The following is a 20532-nucleotide window of genomic DNA, read 5'->3' on the forward strand; positions in this document are numbered from 1 at the left end:
AACATTGGAATATGCCACTGGTATATTTGTACATATAAAGTGGCATAGAACAGTATTTGCTATTGAAAGGTCCCATAAAAAAATAAAAGGTTGTTCATTAGTCTGTGCCTGATTTTGTATTTAACAATGGTGTCCCTAGTTACTTTACCTGACAATGTGCCAAATGAATAAATATCGGAACTTTTATTGATTGGCAAACTATTTAGAATTTCATTCACTAAGGCTGTTGAAATGGGTGAGATGTTTGGCCCTTAAAAAACTTAACATTCCTTTAACTATATGGGGAGCAGCATAATGAACCACTGGTCACCAACGCTGCCTCACAGCTCTTGAAGACTGAGTTTGAATCCTGACCCTGTTCCTTTTGGTGTGAACTTTGCAAATTCAGCTTGTCTTTAAATGGGCTTTTCTCTAGGCACTGAAAATTCTTCTCCAACATTCCTAAGGTGGTATTTTAAGTTATTGGTGACTCTAAATTGGCCTGGTATCAGAAGGTTTGGTTACCTGGTTTGTGAAAGTGGATTTAAAAAGTTCAGAAAATAGATACTACTATCACTACTATTGGTACTACTACTATTGATAATATTTATATTAATTATTAATATGCCATCCTTCAAATGAGACATTAAACCAACATCTTGACTTTTATAAAAGATACCTGAGCATCTCGGGCATTTCCTGATTTGCTGAATAAATCGTCCACAACAGCCTGGACTTTCGGTCCACTAATCATCCCCTGTCCCTTACTGACTAACTACAGTATCTCTCTCATACCTTCACCACCTAATAACTAATGTGTGGTGAGCATACTTTTTTTGGTTTTCTGTGGTGGCAATCTGCGCCAGTACCTCCTGATCAAGGCACCATGCAGTCCCTTCAATGATGGATTGAAGGCCAGGGGCCTCATGTATAAATGGTGTGTATGCACAAAAATGTTGCGTAAGAATGTTCAAATCGCGATGTATAAAACCTAAACTTGGTGAAAAGCCGCACACATTTCGATGGTAGCTCTTACCCTGTCGTATGCAAGTTCTCTGCTCGGTTTTGCAGATTGGCGGCACCCAGCGTCAAAGCAGTGCTACTGTTCCTGTGTGGTTACCCTTTGATTTTTAGATCCATATCACTGATGCGGCTTTATAAATACACTGAAATTAACTGCATATTGTTTATTAGTTTAATGCATCTGATTGTAATTAACATGTAACAATATAATTGGTCCACAGAATGGTGAAACTATTCTAAATACAATAGCTGCTTTAGCATTGTTACTCTCACTGCACCTTCTTTTTCTGCTTTCAGCTGCTCCCGTTAGGGGTTGCCACAGCGAATCATCTTTTTCCATACTACGCTCACTGCATCACGCAGAGTATTTATATCACTATATCTGAGTGGGGAATCACAGCTCTACAGCAGCTGATCAGAAGGAGAATTATCAGTATACAGCATCAAGCACACGCTGCCTCAGCCATGCTGTCTATTGAACTTCTCTCATATGGCAAACGCTTTAGAGCCTTTCCTCATGGTTCAGAAATAGTTTAATCCCAAGAACTATAAATGCAATCAATCAGTTCATCAAGTGCTCCTTGTAGAACTGTTTGTACTTATAAGTACAATTACCTCACTGTAAACTTGCGATACAGTTCTAATATTGCACAACCTGAGCCACTTTATAAAGCGCGTATTTACATATGATGACGATATAATTTTTAAGATAAAATGCAGCAAAATATGTTTATTATTTTATACAGATAAACTTTAACTTAATTTAAATAATCTACATTGTTAATAAATAAACATGTGAGGACACATTGTCGCAGCGCTAGCGAGGATTGTTCCTGCCTCGCGCTGTATTCTTGCTTGTGCTGGTGCGACACTGGAAGGATAGATGGATAGAATAATTAAGCATGTACTATGAAGATATTTCAATGTTCCTTAAAAGTTTTGAAGAATCGTCATTCTAAGCTTACAGATGGCTTAACATCTATTACAGAGCTGATTGTGAGACGATTGGGTATTTGGAGAAAGAAAAGTAAGGACAGGAATTGGGGGTTAGTACGTTTGAAAGAGACAGTACTGCTACAATAAAGTATTTCATCGAAGGTCATGCACGGCGCAGCAAGAATCTTGCATGAGGCATGAACAATCGCTGCACCACCGTGTTCCCATGTTTAATAACATGCTTTAACTCTTATCATCATGAAAAATATATCAAGTATATATCTCAGTATTTTAATTATTCAGAGAGCTGTAATATCACGAAAGTAATGAATTCTGTGTCCTGTCTGAGGAAGAGAAAGCTGGTTTAAGAAGCACGTAGTGATTCACACACATAGAGCACATAGAAGATCAAATACAAAACAAAGCATTTAACGTGCTACTTTAGGTACGATGGGATTTGAGAAACTAGTAAATTAAATAATTTTAAGATGTAGTTTATGATGTTCTACTTTAATGACAAAATAAACTATTTGAATAAAGTGTAAATTTACAGATTAAAGATGACATTTCATACTTTTTTCCCCACTGTGTGCCTATTTTTTTTCTCTGTACCCTAATAAGCTTTCATATGACACTCAGACGGTGGGCTACGGCTCGCCTTTTCACGGCGACTTTGATATCTGACAACGTCTTTTTTATTTCAGGCACTGTGCGACTTTGTGAACTTGAGCTTTCGAGTTTCTCAGACATGCTATGTCACTCGATCAACTTCCTTTTGTTGTTCATACCACTTTTTAAACCAACAAATAGTACGTTTTTCCTTGCCTCCACTTGGTATTGGCTGAAATTCTTCTATTCCCCTGTGCTTTTGCCATTTCCTTTTCATAGAACGCTGAGCTTAAGGGCTGTTCATATTGATTTGCATATTCAAAGAGGTGTAATTCTAGGAGGAGATGGGGCGGGACAGCAGGAGCGTGCATATGCTTTACTTTTCACGCTGACCGGGATTTATGGAACGGAAGAACGTGGAAGTTGGCATTCTCACAGATTTATGCATCTGAATTTTTTTGTGCGTAAGCACATTTCTGCTTATGTGCTTACCGCATGTTATAGTGTGAATTCTACACACGATGTTATGCATGAGGCCCCAGGTCTTATCATCGGACTCACATTTAGAGACTTTAAAAGCCAAATTCTATGTTTAAGGACTATACCTCATCGGAATTCTATATCTCCCTTATATGCGTATGCTTTATTTCTCTGTTGTATTCTGGTTATTGTTTATTATTCTTATCTCATTTTAATTTGCTTTTCCTTTGCTTGTAAAGCACTTTGAGTTGCATCCTATGCATGAAAATATGCTATAGAAATAAATGTTGTTTTTTAAAAATGTGAGAGACGTTGGAGAAGATATATAGTGTTAAGGAAGGAGTTAAAAATCATCTTCTTTAAACACTTATGTAAACTGTTTTTGAAAACAAAAATGCATATTTGTAATTTGTGATTTTTCACCATATAAAATATAGTTATTGAATGTACATTATTCTGATTTTGCTACCATTTTATATTGTTTGAAACAGTAACAAAATAATAATACTATCTATCTATTTATTATATAGTGCCTTTCTATCTAATTAAAAATGTTGCAGTATCTTTATATAGCACCTATTTATATATCACAGGGTCCTAAAATTAATACAACCAATATAAATTTAAAAAGAAACACAAAAATACAAATAATAATCATAATAATAATAAGAAGAATACATCATACTGGTATATAATTGCATATTAAGGTGTTTCATATACAACAACAAATTCAACCAATACACATTGAAAAAGCAATACCTAAATGTAAATAAAAACACACAATTTTAAACAAGTATACAAAATAAACAAACTCAGGAAAAATCCAAACAATAAAAAAAAAAGTTTTTAAATTAGATATTTCATAGTCTGAGTGCATAATAAATAAATGTATTATAATGCAATGCATTCGCAAGCTAATCCAAGTAGGGCCTTGTTAACTAAAAAAATAAGCTAATTACCTGTATACTTCCAAAATTCACAGGAAGCCATTCAATGTCTTAAGGACAAGAGTACCAAGCACTCTTTTATTTGACCTTGTCAACCATCTTATCACTGCAGGTCGAATTATTTGCAGATGTTCTGGAAATGTTTTCAGCATGCATTGCAATAATCAATGTTAGCAGTAATAAACGTATGCAGCAGTCCTTCCGTGACTGTGAATGAACATTAAGACTTACATTACCTAAATGGTGGCTTTAGTAACACTTAGTAACATTGTTCAGCGTATCTGTAAAGTTGAAGTCACAGTTGAAGCTCGCTCCTAAATTTGTGACTTCAGAGGCTGATATAACATCAAGTTAATGTGATCCGTGGGTCCTTTAGGGCCAATCAGTGTCTCTGGCTTCATTATTAAGTAACTGGATCCCTGTATGATGTTGCTTTGAAATAATAGTTTTGATGGAAATGAAAAAAGGTGTTACAATGTTGTGGAACTCATACATTCAGCAGTTTCCTGTTTCTCTTCCAATATTCTAAGGGCATATTAAATACATTTAGTGGGTTCAATTGACCATTAAATATACCACTAATTCTGGACTGAATTTGACTTTCTTTACATTTCTCCTGGGGCAAGCTACAAATCCACACAATTCCAAATTGGACAAGAGAGGCTGAAAAATAAATGGGCTGCAGTTTCTGTAAACTGAAGTACTGGTCAGAATAAATGATCTTGCACAGAACAGTCAATGTATGGAAACAAGCAACAGGTAGTGTGGTGCACTGCAGCAACCTGGTGTCATGCTTGTTGAAATACATTAAATGAATAGGAATTGACTAGGCTCCGGTAGGCTTTTGTAATCTCCTACTTACTCAAGTACTTAAAATGGATTTTTTGCATATATATCTTCAAAATTAAATTAAAATGAACCACACATGATTCTCTGTCCAATACGGAGAGATGCTACACAGCAAAGTAAAGTGAGCACTTCTGCCTCACAATTACTGGAAACTGTGTGTGTTTGTATCCTGGTTTATTCATTAGTACTTCATACTTGTAAGACATTTTTACACAAGAAAAATGACCAGATCAGGCTGCATTATAACTGCATGCTGTCCTACATGCAAGTACACCACACACCTCACAAGGAACGATTTTGAGGAGACATGGCTGATGAATTCGCATGTTGCACAGCTGTTCACGTGTTTCTCATTTCTCTCTCCATCCACTAAAATGATAGATAAAGGCCACTGACCAAACCATCATTGCGCCTGCTGTTTGCCTCTTCCTTTTCCCCACTGGATTAAGTCAGCCCCCGTCATCAAGATGGCATTAGCAGTTGACCAGTGTGTTGTCCAAAAGCTTCCCTACTTTGCATAATCCTTGCCAACTGCCAATGAGTAGGGTTTTCATAACTGAAATGTTAACCTTCTCTTATGTTTCTGTGTGTGTTTCCTTAATGAGGCATATTTTTATTATTATACTTGGGGGTTCTCCCTTGCTTGCTTTGCTCGTCAACCTCCCCAGCCTGTGCTACGCGCCAGCCACTTCATGTCTCTGCTGCTCGTGTTGTGAAGATGGGGGCTGAACGCACCCCAATGAGATGTGGCTAGTCCTCCAAAACCCCCTCTTAAACGGTGATAAAATGGGAAACAAATACAGTTTTTTTTACCTCTTCTTTCCTCGATCAGCTGCTGGCTTGCTGCTGCTGCCGTGCCACGTGATCTGCATCTCGCACGGCGCTTCAAACATTTAAAAGCCTCTACAGCAGCTGTCCTGCTCTTTGTGTTTTATTTTTGGCCCCGGGCGTGGTTTAATCTTTTGGCACAAAGTCTCGTCTTGTTGGACATGCATTCTTGATATTTTTTAGTTTATAATTTACAAAACATAATAAGAATCTGAAAATCTAACAACATCACATTAAAGTTCAATAAATTCTGAAAAGAATGATATCAAACATATACATGTAGGTTTTAAAATAAGCCAAATTTAAAGCATGACAAAAAACGTGACATAAAATCCTTGCACAAAACTGTTGCACTTTTAGACTTAGGATTTTAAATATATAGAGTAGATTTTTCATAACTAGAGAACAAGCAGGTTAGGTGACTTTCTCAGTTTCACAAAGTGTGCCACAGACGTGGTATAAACTGACATCATGGGTGGTGTAAATTTCAGCATCCAATCCACTAGGCCACACAATCTGCTTATATTCACAGTCTGGGTGTAGTTTGTGTTCACCCAGGCATACCTGGGCTTTCTCTGGGTACTTTAACATTCTCCCATATTCCTAGCTTGTTTAGGTAAATGACAATGTGTCAGTGACTTATTATGTTGTGGCACCTCATGCTAAATTGGGTCCTACTTGTTGCCTGATGCTGCTCCTTATATGTGCTCAGGCTCTAGACAGCCTTAAACCAAATTCAGTAAATGGTGACTTTCCAATGCAGCAGACATTGAGTAGTTCCCAAACATAAAAAAATAAGAAATTTGAAAAACAGGAGGAGACCATTCAATCCAACAGGCTTGTTTGTTTAGCTGATAGCTAAGCTGTCTCAGTTCTTCAATCCAGATAATTCTTAAACATTGCCAAGCTTTCTGCTTCAACTTCATGTCTCTATACTTTATTCCAGATTCCCACAACTACAGTATTTGTCTAAACAAGTGCTTCCTGGCGTCAATCCTAAATGCACTTCCCCTTAATTTCTATTGGTGTCCTCAAGTACGTGATTCACCATTAAGCTGAAAGCATTCTACTGGATCTACTTTACCAATGAATTTGATGACATTAAATATCTGAACTAGGCCCCCATGCAGTCTCCTCTGCCCAAGACTAAACAGGTTTAATTCTGTAAGTCTGTCAGAGTAGGGCAGGATCTTAATTCCTGGGATGTACTTGGTTGCTTTGCTCTGCTCTGCACTGCTTAAGATGCTAAGTTTTTCTTATAGTGTTGAACAGAACTGCACACAGTACTCCAGATGCAGTCACACTAGTACACAATATAGCCATCATTTAACCATTAAACCATGTTGTTCATTTGCAGTAACTGTTTATGTGGGTTTTTGCATGTTCTCCCCATATCAGCCTTGGTTATCTATTAGCAACCCTTATGTGCAACAATTTGTATGTGTTTGCCTCTCCAAGTGGATACCTTTTCCTCCGTTATTCAGCATACACAACAAGGAGTACAGGAAGATCTTTTTAACCACTTCAAACAATAGTTAAAGTAATTTTTACTGAAGGAACTCTGTAATTTTAGTCCCATTGAAATTGCACAAATGACGATTTTAATGACATGTCTATTCAGACAATATTAGCTTAGGTCAAGTCAGGTTGGGGAGTATGCACCGGTACAGCTAGTTGCAGCATCCACCACACAATGAAACAGCTTGGGATCTCAGTTGGCAGATATGTAGTCTAGTCCCACACTCCAGAAATGACTATCCATCTGCCACAGCCATGTGTTACGTGGACATCCCCTTGGCCTGGTCCAGCCACTCTGTTCCTCAACATCCTACAAGCTGGATCACCCACTGGGAATCACACCACATGGCCATACTGCCATAAGTAATGCTCACTCACAATGTAGGTAATGTGCCTCATTCAGGACTCCAACAAAAATTCAAACCAGTGGTACCCAAGGATTCTCTGACGAGACACAGTACTGAAGGAGTCCAGTCTTCATCTCAGGTCACTGAATAACATTCATGTATCACAACCATATAGCAAGACAGGAAGCAGCAGGACTCTAAAGACCTGGGGCCTCATGTATAAACGGTGCGTACGCACAGAAATGTTGCGTAAGAACTTTTCCACGTTCAAATCGCGATGTATAAAACCTACACTTGGCGTAAAGCCACGCACTTTTCCACGGTACCTCATGCCTTGTCGTACGCAAGTTCTCTGCTCGGTTTTGCAAACTGGCGGCACCCAGCGTCAAAGCAGTGCTACTGTTCTTGTGTGATTACTCATTATTTTCATGACGCGGCTTTATAAATACACAGAAACTAACCGCATATTGTTTATTAGTGTAATGCATCTGATTGTAATTAACTCGTAACAATATAATGGTCCAGGGAGCAGCCATAGTATTCCAAATATCATAGCTGCTTTAGCGTTGTTACTCTCACTTCTTCTTCTTCTTCTTCTTTCAGCTCCTCCCGTTAGGAGTTGCCACAGCGGATCATCTTTTTCCATATTTCTCTCACTGCACCACTCGGAGTATTTATATCACTGTATCTGAGTGTGAATCACAGCAGCAGCTGATCGGAAAGAGAATTATCGATATACGGCATTAAGCACACGCTGTCTCTACCACGGCAAAACGTTTCAAAGCCTTTCCTGTACGGACCTCGCGGTTCAAAAACAGTTTCATCCCAAGAACTTTAAATGCAGCCAATCAAGTGCTCCTTGTAGAACTGTTTGTACTTATAAGTACAATCAACCCATTGTAAACTTGCACTATAGTTATAATATCGCACAACCTGAGCCACTTTATAAAGCGTATTTACATATGATGACGATATCATTTTTAAGGTGAAATGCAGCAAAATATGTTTGTTAAATTATATAGATAAAACTTTAACTTCATTTAAATAATCTATATTCTTCACTGGGAGTGTCTTTAAGGATAGAATAATTAAACATGTACTACGAAGATATTTCAATGTTCTTAAAACGTTTTAAAGAATCGGCGCTAAGCTTACAGATGGCTTAACTTCTATTACAGAGCTGATTGTATGGCGATCGGTTACTTGGGAAAGAAAAGCAAGGACTCTTGGGGCGGCCACACCAATATATATTGAATATAAAACAGAAAGATAAAATAACAACACAGCTAAAAACACAGCGACAAATTTCGCAAAAGTGAAATGCTTGTGTCATGAGCACAAACGTTCTTTAACTCCTATCATCATGAAAATGACATCACGTATACATCTCAGTATTTTAGTTATTCAGAGAGCTGTAATATCACGAATGTAATTGATTCTGTGTCCAGTTGGAGGAAGAGAGCCGGTTTAAGAAGCAAGTAGTGATTCACACACATAGAGCACATAGAAGATCACATACAATACAAAGCATTTAACGTGCTACTTTAATTACGATGTGATTTTCGAAACTGGTTAATTAAACGATTTTAAGATGAAGTTTATGATGTTCTACTTTAATGACAAAATAAACTACGTGATTAAAGTGGAAATGTCGAGATTGAAGTGGACATTTCGTGCTTTTTCCCCACTGTGTGCCTTTTTTCTCTGTACCCTAATAAGCTTTCATATGACATTCAGACAGTGGGCTTACAACTCGGCTTTCCACGGCGACTTTGATATGCGACTTCTTTTTTATTTCCGGCACTGTGCGATTTTGTGAATGTGAGCTTTCATGTTTCTCCAACACGCTATGCCACTCGATCAACTTCCTTTTGTTGATTATACCACGGCTTATTTGAACAAATAGTATGTTTTTCCTTTGCCTCCACTTGGTATTCACTGAAATTCTTATATTTTCCCCGTGCTTTTCCCATTGTCTTTTCACAGAAGGCTGCGCTTAAGGGCGATTTATATTGATTTGCATATTCAAAGAGGCGTAATTCTGGGAGGATTTGGGGCGTTACAAAATGCGCGTGCACGAGCGTTAGTTTTCACGCTGATCGGGATTTATGTAGCGGAAGAACGTGGAAGTTGGAGTACACACAGATTCCTGCATCTGTATTTTTCTGTGCGTAAGCACATTTCGGCTTTTGTGCTTACGCCATGTTATAGTGCGAGTTCTACGCACGGCGTTATACATGAGGCCCCTGGACCTTTGTCCTTTTGCAGAGATATCAGGAGTGCCACACACAACTTTCCAGCAATCACATATCCACTCATGCTTTCCCAATCCATCTACTGACTTTATAGGAAGAGTCACCAGAGAGATGAATGTCATTGCCAAGGTAAGTAAACCTCTCGACGCAGTTGACATTCTCTCCGCAGACACACTGCTGATGGTTGTGCCCAAGACATCATTAAGGCCTGGATCTTGATTTTTATGCAGGACACTCACAAGCCGAGACACTCAGACTCCTCACTCAGTCTCTTGAGAGCCCCAATCAGAACCTCCATTGACTCCACAAAGATCACAACATTGTCTGCAAAGTCAAGATCAGTGAGTCTTTCTTCACCAACAGATGTCCCACAACCATTGGACCCTGCCCAATACCTAGTTCATGCAAGCACTGAACAGAGTAGGAGCAGAACACACCACTGATGAACCCCAGAATCAACTGGAAAAGATTAGCTTAACCGGGGGATAATTTCATTGGACTTTTTATAGAAGGTATTGGGCCCTACCATCATTATTGAGATGTGAATGCACAGTCACTGACATAAATTTACAGGACAAAATTGCAGAGGTCCTCCAATAATAATTATCAGACCCCACCTCCTGACAAATAAAACTAATCCTGCCTGAGTAGGATTTAAAGCTGATCAGTGACCCACTGAGTTGGGAAGTCGTTAGAGACAACTGGTTATTTGGAAGGCGAAGCATGGGATAAAGGAACAGAAAGAGAAAGGAATAGGGGTAATGTGGGGACCCAATGCATGAAACAAGAACAACAATGAGCTACCCAAGTGGGTTAAATGGGAGCTCTTAAAGTACAGTAGATAACAGCATGTTTGTTGCTGATGAACAGTTTCTATTTGCTAAAAAAAAATGTATAGAATAAGAAAAGGCCCCTATCTGAACTAGTGTGGTGCTGAGGGGTCACCCGCTGCATGGCACCACACAGGTCCTAATCTGGATCCTGAGGTGGTTTGTCGTGTGATGGGTGCAGCAATGTGCTGTATCAGCGTGTGCTCCTAAAAATCTTGCAAAAATTCACACCAATCAAACTCATCACTTTGTAAGAAAATTAAAATGAACAAATCATGGTCTTGCTTCTTCTTGTATATACTAAGTCATAAATCTCAAGGCTTTGGTGGCTGATGATGTAACCGGCAAGCTTATGGCTGAGATATTAAATAGTGTTGATGCTTGTCCTGTTGAATGTGTGACTCAGCCTTCTGTTGACTGGATAAAGAGAAGAAGAGCAAGGATTTGTCATTTAGGGTTTACAAAGATAAAGGGTGAAGTAAACGGAAAGGCAGACTAATTAAACATCATCCTTTTTCAGATTATGGATAAATAGAAGTTCAGAGTTAGCTTAGGATTTCAGAGGGGTTTATGGGAATAGAATTGTTGGTAGAGAGAGATGAAGGTTGTGCTACTTCTTAAAAATACCTACTCATATGTAGGGCTTTTGGTAAATGATTACCTAACAGTGGAAATGAACCTCACAGTCAATTATAGGCAGTCAATATGGTGTAAAGCCACTATAAGCTGTTCAATGTCCCCGATCAATTGAGATTGACTTTAGTTGAATGGCATTGTGTGTGCTGTGTCCAGAATAGTAAACTTTCATCAGTTTTTGAAACTGCCTCACTATTGTGTTTGACATTTGCGTAAGTTAATATGAACAGTCCTATTTTTGCACTGTCTGGGGTGTGAAAGCATTATTAGGCTGTATGGCATTGCTGCTTCATCATGGTTTGATTGGACATAAAAAAATGAATATATGGCTTTAGCATGGTGCAGTAGGCTTTATCCTTGCAGAAAAGCCTGCATGTAATGTTTGTGTATAGCTTCACCTTCAAACATCATTTTCCTTTCAAAAAATATTCAGATATGATACCAGTTTGCTCTGTGCATTGCATAGTCAGCCATTACATGAACACGACTGATTAAGCCATCCAGACCTAAATGAATCTGATAAGGACTGCTGCCATACCAAATGCTCCAGCAGCCATACCACATGCACGTTAGAAGAAGTCTGCCTCCTGAAGCTAAGCATGGTCAGGCCCCGCCAGTACTTGGATAGAAGAGGTGTTGGTGAGACCAGCAGCGGGCGCTCACCCTGTGGTCTGAATATGGATCCAAATGCCCCAGTGCAGTGACGGGGACACTATTATAAAAATGGTGCTGTCCTTTGGATGAGACTTAAAAAATCCCTGGGCATTCTTTCTAAAGTGCAGTGTGTATTTTCATGTCCAGGCTAAATTGCACTCCATGAGTCATTCTGGCTAGTGAAATTGTGTCTGTGTGTAGTTCTGCTCATGATGCCACAGTAAAAGCTTTAGGAAGACAAGCAGCAAACTAAATCTTTGGACTAATAGGCATGTCTTACTATGACAAGTGAAATTATACAGTACTTCTTTAGTCTTGAACAGCAGAAAGAACTCAGAAAGAATACTTAAATTATTCTCACATTTACAATACATGACATACTTGAGTGCAATTATGGAATGTGAAATTAAGATGGAATTCATGTATGTTTTTGTCATAAAATCTCAAACATATCAATGAATACCATTAAAATGTACAATGATCAGTAGGGGGCACTGCAGCCTCCCAAACCTCAAACACCATGGCATAGACACAAGTCCCTGGTTCAAATAAATGATTTATTAACAATACATACTTCATAAGGCATTTTCACAATGCACAATACCTCTTCTTTCTTTTCTTTCTTTCCTTCCTTCCTCTCTTCCTCACCTCTAGGCAAGCTTTATCTTTCTTTCTCCAGTCTCTGACTTGTCCTGATATGGCAGGGTGGTTTCTTTTATTTTGGACATGGGAGTACTTCTGGGCCTATTGCATAGCTCATTGGAAGTACAGTACTTCTGGGTCATTTGGAAGTCCTGGAGAATAGGGATCACATATCTCTGCAGCAGCCCCTGGTGGCACCTGCAGAACATGACCAGGCTGCTCTATTGGACCACAGTTCCCAGCATGCCTTGCTGGTGTTCACACTGGTAACGTTGCCTAGGAATGCTGTCATATATCGTGTCGGGGGAGCCCATAACCTTGCCAAGTTGTCTCATCCTGTCCTTCCATCCTACTGGTCTTCTGGCTGGGTATCTATCTATTTATCTATCTCTCTGATTGTTATATTATTTATTTATTAGTTTCTAATCTTCTGTAAAAAGGCAAATTTTCCTCTTATTCTTTCGTGTGCTGGAAATAGTGACTTTGGGACTTTTCTGCTTATCAAATATTAGCTATACTCACAAAGTCAAACTTTTATTAAAAATTCCTTTCTATTTTGGGAAAAGTGATAATGATAATAACATAAATGTCTTAACATGTCCATTCATTTAATGGAAAATAAAGTCAGAACTGTTTTATTGTACACCACTGCCCACACAAATACTGTAATGACAAAGGTGTTAAGCAACATGTCACACAATTCAATGGTTTATTCATTGGCCTGATTATCCTGGACAGCTGTTGCTTTCTGTCATTCTGCTATCTTCAAAATATATATTTTTAATATAAGAGTTTGCAATCAATTTTCAATTTCCTTAATAAATTTCTGTGTGAAGAAACCTTATCATTGATTAGTTGCTTGAGGCCATGACATTAAATGCAAAGTAATATGATCCAGTGCACTTACTTCATGTAAAGTACTAAATTCAGATTAAAACATCTGGTTAAAAATTAAATAAACCAACTTATAATTAAATACAAATCTGACCTTATTGAAATGCACTGACCTGACCCGTATTGATTATGTCCTCAGGTTCTATTGACTGGGGTGTTGCATAAACTCAAACTATCTTCACAGTAACTTCTAGTTTAATGACTTCAAGTCCAGATGTGTTTAATGAGTTTCTTGCTTATATATATATTTCAATTAGTCAGGCGTCAAGGGAAGGGGGGCACCACAGACATTTTCCATTGCTGGATTTACCATGGACCATATGATGCAAAACTGCAAATGGTGCCATTGAACTAGTTATCACTAAAAGGGGCCCGTACATTAAATGAAAATATTGCATAGATATATATACAGTAATAAAAATAATAAAATAGTACAAATAGAGGTTAATGATAATGATATATATATATATATATATATAAATAAATAAGGGCGCACGGTGGTGCAGTGGTAGCGCTGCTGCCTCGCAGTTAGGAGACCCGGTTCGCTTCCCAGGTCCTCCCTGCGTGGAGTTTGCATGTTCTCCCGTGTCTGCGTGGGTTTCCTCCAGGCGCTCCGGTTTCCTCCCACAATCCAAAGACATGCAGGTTAGGTGGATTGGTGATTCTAAATTGGCCCTAGTGTGTGCTTGGTGTGTTTGTGTGTGTCCTGCGGTGGGTTGGCACCCTGCCCTGGATTGGTTCCTGCCTGGTGCCCTGTATTCGGCTTCAGCGGGTTAGAAGATGGATGGATATATATATATATATATATATATATATATATATATATATATATATATATATATATATTAATCTTGGGAATACAACAAAATTAGAGTCTGGCAACTCATGTGATCGTTCTTGTCTTGGTCATGTCAACTGTTCCATTCAGTCGTCCACTGAGAGTGAGTGCAGTTCATATACATCGGGGCACCAAAATCTTTTAAGTGCTTAGGGCCTCTAAAAGTCTTACTCCGACACTGTGATTAGTGCAGAATCTGTAAACATTGATTTTGTCTCTTCCATAACTCCATATAATGTTCGCCTGTCAATTAGTTTCTGTTTAAAATGTTTTTGGAAAAAAATGGTTTCCATTAACCGCACTGATGCACCTGTGAAATGGGGCTGAACTAAAGTAGTTTGAGTGGTCATAAGTCAGTTAGAAAACCATCAGACTCTCTCAGATTTACCTGATATAGAAATATGAGGAATGATTACATTGGGGTATACAGCATACCTACTGCTTTCAGAAGATACAGATTCAGAAGTATGTAGGGTATCCCATTGTATTCACCTGGAAAAACTATTAAAATGTATTTTTAGATCTTTATTTTTTAATTCTTAAAAGGCAGATGTTAAGGTTTCTAATATTCCCTGGGATAAAATACAGCTAGTCAAAAGGACTTCAGTTTAATACTATTTCGGAGTTAAAATAAAGGGATGACAAGCTACCAAGGAAGCAGACAAAAGAGTAATTAAATTAAAGGCAGGGATCTGAGCATAGGAGTTCTTGTTATGTCAGACACCAAAATAAGACAGTAAACCACAAATGATGGTTAAAAGACAAAGCCAAAAGTCCTAACACTTGCTAATAAGGTCTTTTGCTAACTACAATAAGAACCATCAAGGTATCTGTTATGGTACAGCCAGAGTCTCACACCTAGGTCCAGTGTCTTTTCTTTTCTTTATCTGTTTTATTGTCTTGTGTTTTCTTTTGTAATTTATGAAGTTATGGTAATGAATAAAATGGGTTTTTTTCCACTGCCTTTTTCTATCTTATGATCCTATCCTTTAATTGGTGTTTTGTGAATTTTTTTTATTATAATTATTATTTAAAGGTTACAGACTAGGTGTTAATACCAAAAGTCTGCAAATAAAAGAAAAACATTGCACATTTCAGAAAAATATTTTGTAATGCTTGCTGCAGTGTAATCATCTAGGTATTGTCACAGATGGCCGGGGTTCTTGTCCAGCCAGGATGCTTCTGCATTCTATGGACCAGGGCAGCAAGCCTGGTCAGGACAGTACCTCCCCGGAACACTAGATGGCAGCCCCCCTGGGATGCATCGGGGCTACGGGCATAGGATTTTGGAACTCAAACCTGTTGGGGTCTGTGACCACCACCAGGGGGCGCTGCAGTGGTTCCTAAGCCACAGCCGGAAATGGGTCATCAAATACCTGGAGCACTTCTGCGTGGGCTATAAAAGGAGCCAGCAGCCACCATTCCAGGGGCCGGAGTCGGGAGGAGTAAGACTGAGCTTGCGAGTGAGGAGTGGAGGTGGCAGAAGAAAGAAGTTTTTTGGGGTTTGTGCATAAATGTGTATTCTGGACATTGTTGGTCTGTGTGTCTGTCTGTAGCCGGGCTGATCTTTTACAGTATCTAAGGAGGTGCTTTTATTAAAATAAGCCTTTCGGAAGCTCAGCTCAGATATATTTGATTCTTTTTGTTGAATTCAACTGAATAAACAAAAATTACAACAGGATTATACTTAACTACGGCCATCCAAAATGACTTTATGAATATGCAACTTCCAAAGTCACTTGTAGCTTAATGTTTCTCTGCAAGCATCTTCAGAGAGGATTATTTATGAATTATAAAAAGAAGAAGTTGTTGAAATAACTACTAAATCAATATTTCTTGGAAGCTCTTTGACTATTATATGTTGTTACTACACCAATATTGCAAAGATCTCTTAAGTATTTTACTTTATGTTTAAATTATAAATATCTTTGGAATTCAAAAATCCTTGGAAATATTTAACAGACGTCAGATTGCCACAGTGTAAAGATATGAATTAACTTTCTCACTTGCCAAGGGATTTCACATGAAACAATAAAAGGTACAAATGACACATCCAAACGAGGTCATGGAAAATATGTAGTCTAAGTAATCCCACTATAATTCAATCAAAAGAAATATCCAATAAGTGTAGATGCGGCCTTTCCCTAATGTCAGGAAACGCATGCACAGCATGAAGCATGCTTCTTAAGTTTGGGTCGAAGCCGATTTTGTTTCTAGGTGTCATTTAGTTTTGAGCTGATGTTTTTTTGGATTTTGTTCACCCTGAAAATCTTAACACTATTGTTTGTTTTACTGCATAGGTTCACAAGCCAGGATGCAGCCTGCTGCATGCCCCTCTTTAAAACAACTAGAACACGATGACATTACATGCCAAGGCAACATGAAAAGCAATGGGTGCTGTTGCTAGTAACAACATGACCGTTAATCAAAGGCACACAAACCTGTCATTTGACCCTTTCAGCCCTGGATTTTCTGTTTTTATGGGATAAATTATTTTGTGAGATATTCTACCTTTGGTGTGTCTAGAAAGCTCAAAAATGAAAAACAAAAATTATCAATATTATTATACAACTGCCAAATACTTCAATCTTCTTCAGGAAATAAAATTGAAAGTGGTGCACACAGTCCAGAAGTGGCAATTTTCACTTCTGTGTTTTGCAGACTGTATGCCAGTCTCTCCAGTCTAAGCTAATAGTAGCTCTCCGGTTCCAATGGCTGCAAATGTACCTGTGCTTTACAAAAATGGTTGCCTATATATGTACTATAAATGGGATGTCAGGGCCAAAAGGGTTAATATAAATTTAAGCAAGATCACAGCACCTGATCTTTCTATAATTCTGCAGCTACTTAGTTTCCGAGCGGCCACACAAGAACTAAATAACGTGGTGTGTACAGGGTGCAATAAAGTTGTTCTTGAAGCTCATCCTTAATTGGACAGATAATCTCTCAAGTTTACTCATGGTAAACTGCTATGTGTTTTGGAATCTGGTAGCAATGTTCTGGAAAAGATAACAAGTATAGTACATGAGGTGCAGAATAGAAGATTATATTGCAAGGAAAAGAGATATGGAAGATATATGTGAGCTAAACAACAGGAAGAATTAAATAATGAAAAAGGTAGTCAGCAGGGTACTGCATTTATGGCAAATTAGGCAGTCATCAGTCAAGAAGGGGATCTCAGGAGAAGCAGCTGAGGATTTCTGAATGCTGACTGGAGTGTAATAGAGACACACTAATGGTAGGAATACTTAGGTTAATTAACTGTACTGTATATTAGATTAATAAAGAAAAAAGTAATCAGGACAATCAAGGAAAACCTTCAGGCAGAAAGAAAACTAGCTAACATAAATGGTGTATTTAATTGTCTAAATGACTATCTCTGGGGCATTGCCTAAATTTAGCCACTGTAATGTGTGGTTTTTGAAACACAGAAAAAGAAAGTTGGATTGGAAAAAAATGCACCTCTCTTATTTTAGTTATTTGGTATTTTTAGAAACCAAACATAATTTAAAAGGAACACTGATAATAAAGTGATAATTAGGAGAATGCCCCACAGCCCTGGCTTGTGATTCAGATAAGTAATTCTTCAGTGACCTGCAGTTCTTTGGCTTTAACTGAATGAGCACCTGCAGATATTTTACTGTTCTTCTCACAATTATTCTAGAAATTGTTAAACAAATATATATATTATTTCATATAAATAATGAAAAATGATTTTCATAACGAAAAGCAGTGCTTTATTTAATTTAGATCAATTAGCTAGTTGAAATAATTTAATTTTATCTATCCATCTACCCTTATTCTAACCCACTTAATCCTGTTTGGGGTCTTGAAGATTGAATTTAAGCCTGGCATTTTAAAATACAATGTAGAAACCAAACCTCGGCGGGGTGTAAGCCCATCATAATAAACATTCCCAATATCTCCACCTCACTCATAACAGGCCAGTTTAGATTCACTAGTTAATCAAATCCATATGTCTTGGAGATGTCAGAGGAAACATCATAGATATGGCATGGCTTGAAAAACATCACACAGGCAGTGCTCAGTACGAGATTTGAACAAACGTCTGCATGCCTATAGAACGGCACATTTCTGTCATTACTTCTATTCTCACATATATGGGGAAAAACTAATAATTAGTATTGCAACAGAGACTCTGATATAAACTCCATCTATGTTTTTAGCCAAGTGTTTGGGCTTAATCTGGTTTTCACAATATTAGGGCAGTAAAGAGCTTGGTATTTGCAAACACGGTCAGATAAAAATCAACTATATATATATATATATATATATATATATATATATATATATATATATATATATACTGTATATATACAGTGGGATGCAAAAGTTTGGGCAACCTTGTTAATAGTCATTATTTTCCTGTATAAATCGTTGGTTGTTACGATAAAAAAATGTCAATTAAATATATCATATAGGAGACACACAGTGATATTTGAGAAGTGAAATGAAGTTTATTGGATTTACAGAAAGTGTGCAATAATTGTTCAAACAAAATCAGGCAGGTGCATAAATTTGGGCACCACAAAAAAGAAATGAAATCAATATTTAGTAGATCCGCCTTTTGCAGAAATTACAGCCTCTAAACGCTTGCTGTAGGTTCCAATGAGAGTCTGGATTGTGGTTGAAGGTAATTTGGACCATTCCTCTTTACAAAACATCTATAGTTCATTCAGGTTTGATGGCTTCCGAGCATGGACAGCTCTCTTTAACTCACACCACAGATTTTCAATTATATTCAGGTCTGGGGACTGAGATGGCCATTCCAGAACGTTGTACTTGTTCCTCTGCATGAATGCCTTAGTGGATTTTGAGCAGTGTTTCGGCTGGTTGTCTTGTTGAAAGATCCAGCCCCGGCGCAGCTTCAGCTTTGTCACCGATTCCTGGACATTGGTCTCCAGAATCTGCTGATACTGAGTGGAATCCATGCGTCCCTCAACTTTGACAGGATTCCCAGTCCCTGCACTGGCCACACAGCCCCACAGCATGATGGAACCACCACCATATTTTACTGTAGGTAGCAGGTGTTTTTCTGGGAATGCTGTGTTCTTTTTCCTCCATGCATAACGCCCTTGTTATTCCCAAATAACTCAATTTTAGTTTCATCAGTCCACAGCACCTTATTCCAAAATGAAGCTGGCTTGTCCAAATGTGCTTGAGCATACATCAAGCGGCTCTGTTTGTGCTGTGGGCGGAGAAAAGGCTTCCTCTGCATCACTCTGCATACAGCATCTCCTTATGTAAAGTCGCGAATGGTTGAACGATGCACAGTGACTCCATCTGCTGCAAGATGATGTTGTAGGTCTTTGGTGCTAGTCTGTGGGTTGACTCTGACTGTTCTCACCATTCGTCGCTTCTGTCTATCCGAAATCTTTCTTGGTCTGCCACTTCGAGCCTTAACTTGAACTGAGCCTGTGGTCTTCCATTTCCTCAATATGTTCCTAACTGTGGAAACAGACAGCTTAAATCTCTGGGACAGCTTTCTGTATCCTTCCCCTAAACCATGATGGTGAACAATCTTTGTCTTCAGGTCATTTGAGAGTTGTTTTATGACCCCAATGTTGCTACTCTTCAGAGAAAATTAAAGGAGGAGGGAAACTTACAATTGACCCCCTTAAATACTCTTTCTCATTATAGGATTCACCTGTGTATGTAGGTCAGGGGTCACTGAGCTTACCAAGCCAATTTGAGTTCCAATAATTAGTTCTAAAAGTTTTGGAATCAATAAAATGACAAAGGTGCCCAAATTTATGCACCTGCCTGATTTTGTTTGAACAATTATTGCACACTTTCTGTAAATCCAATAAACTTCATTTCACTTCTCAAATATCACTGTGTGTGTCTCCTATATGATATATTTAACTGACATTTGTTATCGTAACAACCAACGATTTATACAGGAAAATAATGACTATTAACAAGGTTGCCCAAACTTTTGCATCCCACTGTATATATATATATATATATATATATATATATACTGTTTATTTAACATTAGTTTGCTTTTTATTACCACAATCAATCATACATGGACATTATAACAATGTATAAATTGTAGTCTGGCTCATTCCATTGTTCTATAACAGTAATGGAGAGTTCTTAGGTGTCTACACTAAGTTATGCACTGCGTGAAACTGACTGGCACAATACACTGCATTTCACTGGAGGCTTTATTTCTGAAACAAAGCCGACTTTTAATATGGAGTTTGTTCTATATTATGTCACTGAAAACGAGTAAACATA

At 38.1% G+C, this 20532-nt stretch overlaps 1 protein-coding gene across 1 annotated transcript in view; it reads right to left on the reverse strand.

Annotated features, from left to right (window-relative positions):
- Nucleotides 1–20532, reverse strand: part of sorcs3 (sortilin related VPS10 domain containing receptor 3) — a 1218933-nt gene that overhangs the window by 485263 nt on the left and 713138 nt on the right. The gene's annotated exons all lie outside the window — the stretch shown is intronic.

The sequence above is a fragment of the Polypterus senegalus genome, chromosome 1 (assembly GCF_016835505.1).
Source record: "Polypterus senegalus isolate Bchr_013 chromosome 1, ASM1683550v1, whole genome shotgun sequence".
Lineage (NCBI taxonomy): Eukaryota > Metazoa > Chordata > Cladistia > Polypteriformes > Polypteridae > Polypterus > Polypterus senegalus.